Raw genomic sequence first — 3,463 nt, 5'->3', positions numbered from 1 at the left:
GCAGGTGTGGCTGCTTAAACCAGCCATCCCCACACCACATACCCCCAACGCCAAACTGAGGCCAGGGAGAATCACTGGCCGAAGCCTACCCCCCCCCCCCACCCCCACACTCCCAAAGCAAAAGACAACAAACAAAAACAAAAACACTCCAAACACGCTAAAAAAATAAAAAGTCAGGGTGGGTGGCCCCGGAACAGTCCAGTACATGCGGCGACCCTCCTTCAGATGACAAGGCAGCCCTTCTTCCTCCTCCCTCCTGGAGCACGGGAAGTCCTGGGCTGCTCTGCTGGCTGGTGGGGGCGTCACCGGCTTGGGCTGTTCCAGGGGCTGTGGTGGGGTGGCTGGGCTGGTGGGCTGGCTGGGCTGGCTTCCTTGTGGCGCTGGGGACCAGGAACCCTTGCAGGTGTGGTGGCCGCCAGTCGGCTCTGCTGGAAGGCTGGTGCAGGCTTTCCCCTTCACGGGCTCCGGGCAACCCAACCAGGCCAAAACGACGAACTAAAACAACCAACAGACAAGAAAGGAAGCAATACGGCGCGGCCACTGCTTGTGCGCCGCCCGTAGCTGACCCGCCTTCCCGGCCAAGGCCAGCTCACGGCGCGACCACCTCTCGTGCACCGCCCGTAGCTGACCTGCCTTCACGGCCAGGTCCAGCTCCCCAGCGTCCCAGCTGAGGATCGCTTCCTTCCCCTCCGTGGTCATCTCCCGCTCCCCGTTTTTGGCCTGGAGGATCCGCCCAAAGCCCTGTCAGGAACACCGCAGCTGTTCCTCCTCCAGTGTGCTTCCTGGCTGGCCCTCCTGTGCCTCTTTCTTGTGCCGGAGAAGCCCCACGTTGGGCGCCACTGTGGCAAACACGCCTGCCACAGGCCACCGAAGTGGCTTTCCTTGGGGCCCTCCAGCACAGAGACACAGGGAGATGATGTTAAAACAGTCCACATTTATTCACGAGGGTTTGGCAAGATGGTAACGCCAAATGAGCAGATGTAAACCAGTCATGACCGAAGCTCCTGATGTGGGTGGGGATGGCAGATTTAACCTGTGCGCAGTGATTACCTCACTACGCACAGGTGCAGCCACTCCTGTTCCTGGGTCCAATTAGCCTGGCCAATTATCTAATTCTTAACCCATTATCCAATTGGCCAGGTCTAATTAGCTTGACCCAGGGCAGGTGTGGCTGCTTAAACCAGCCATCCCCACACCACATACACGTAGCATGTACTCTGGGAGCATCGAAGTCAAAATGCACCCCGACTGTCTGTCTTGGCCTTCTTTTAAGCTGTTAGTTGTGATTTGATTAGTGGTACCAGTGATGATTGGTGAGTGAGATGATTAGTTTCTGTCAAGAGTCACACAATGCCTTAGCAACTCTGCTTTGTTAATCACTCCCGAGTCAGTTTCATTCACCTTTCTCCCTCTCCTGGCTGATTGTATCAATATGGCACTGTCAGTCTTTACAGTGATACTGAAGTCTTGTGAGCTGTGAACTAAGGCTTTCTTTCATCAGTGGGCCCAAGTATTGCGTTTTGGCACAACCTCTGTATTGAAGATTTGTAGTTGAACTAAAAATCTTACACATGCTTAACTACCTCAAGCCGCACACACACACACACACACTTACTTTCACACGAACACACACACACATGCACTCTCTCTCTCACACACACACACACACACACTCTCTCTCTGACACACACACGCACGCACACACAGAACCTCCATGGGAGTTGAGGACCCCCAAGGAGAGTGGAATCTGGACTTTCTCAGAGCCCCACCGGCCCAGGTGCCTGGTGTCACCATGCATGTTTACAGTGGCCCAGAGTAAACGCCGGGCTCGGGTTTCGAACCGGAGGCACCGGGGCCTTGGCGGCCATGGGACCCTCACTTCAGCATGAGTCTTGGGGGTGGGGGATCAGACTTCCAGGAACGATGCCTGCCTTGGTGGTTCATTTTTTTAAAAATTATTTTAATTTTATTATTTCACAGGAATAAAAACAATGTTTTAAAGAACAAACGTAGGTCTTAGGGCCCAACTCAGACGATAAGATTTTCAGTGAGTTCCTGCCTGCACAGTGAATAAAAGGGAAAACCTGAGTTTAGGGATGAGGAGGATAAAAGAGGAGAAGGAAGGAGAAACCGCAGGAAAAATTAGGATTTAAAAAAAAGACGACAAAGGGGGAGTGAGGGAGAGGTGGAGATCGGGCTTCCAGGAACGATGCCTTCCTCGGTGGTTCTGGTAGCGACGGAAGGCTGATAAAAGCAGAAGCAGAAGAATGGGCTCCTGTCACGTGCAGTGTTTCAAATAAAGACTGTGTGTGAGCAGAGCGAGTTATCTGAGAAATTGCTATGGACACCAGGTGTCCATAGCAATTTCTCAGATAACTCGCATAGATAGATAATTTCTCAGATAACGCGCATAGACACAGGTAGCCAAGCTAGCCAGCCTTAGCCTAATGTATGAGAATACATTCTAAAGGGTTGGTTGTTTTCTATCAAAATGCTTACAAAACGTATGGACACTGTTGCGATGTCAAACGCACTCATATAATTAATCAAATAATAATAATAATTATCAAACTAAGCTGGCAGCTAGACAAGTCCCATAGACTTGTGGTTGGTGCAGCTAAATTAGAGACACACATTCTGTTTGCGGAGTTGTCTGTTTAATTAATTTTGAATAAGCTTCTCCAAATGTCGTCAATGAAACCCCAAAGATTGAGGACATTTCAATAAACTGCCCCGATAAAGGACGGAAAGCCAAAAGTAATTTACAGAAACTATGCTCCCATTTGCATTTATGACTATTGCGTTCAGATTTGGCAAGTCCATATCTGATACCAAGTGTGGCTTTACCCTTTTGTTTGAATATTCTTTATGTAACTGTTGATAGGTTACTGGGTAAATGGGTTACCTCTGGTAATAAATTGCATTTCACTTAAGGGTGTGACTTTAACTGTCATTAAAAGGTCATTGGACGTGATTACAGAATGTACGAAATGCACACCCTTCGTGTTAGACTAATTGCAATGATAATTATTGATGCGGGCTTTTGATCTGAGAACGCTGCTGTTCTTTAGTTCATCAAACGTCAAATGTGACAATGAACAATTATCTGTCATTATAGGACGACACTCTGCAAGTAATTCGTTATGTTTCACATATAAGCTGTTATTGCACGTTTTGATAAGCGATTTAACTCTGCGTTTTGGTAAACATGCCCAAGTTCACTTTTTCCCGACACAGCGCTATTAAAACACTGTAGCTACGTATAAAGCTGCGCATCTTAGCGTTTCATATTACGGTAGATTATCAATATGTGGGGTGTGTATATGTGAAACGCCACTGCGTGTGGACAGTAGTTTTGTAATTTCACGGTAGCTGTCGGAAAGGTATGATCGGTGTGCTGAGGTGCGCTGTCACACAGAGGGTGGTTCGCTGCTTCGCTGGTTGCCTAGGGCACGGTGATGGG

This window comes from Anguilla rostrata, chromosome 3, assembly GCF_018555375.3.
Source record: "Anguilla rostrata isolate EN2019 chromosome 3, ASM1855537v3, whole genome shotgun sequence".
NCBI lineage: Eukaryota > Metazoa > Chordata > Actinopteri > Anguilliformes > Anguillidae > Anguilla > Anguilla rostrata.
The sequence above is the reverse complement of the archived record's forward strand: the minus strand, read 5'-3'. Positions refer to the sequence as shown.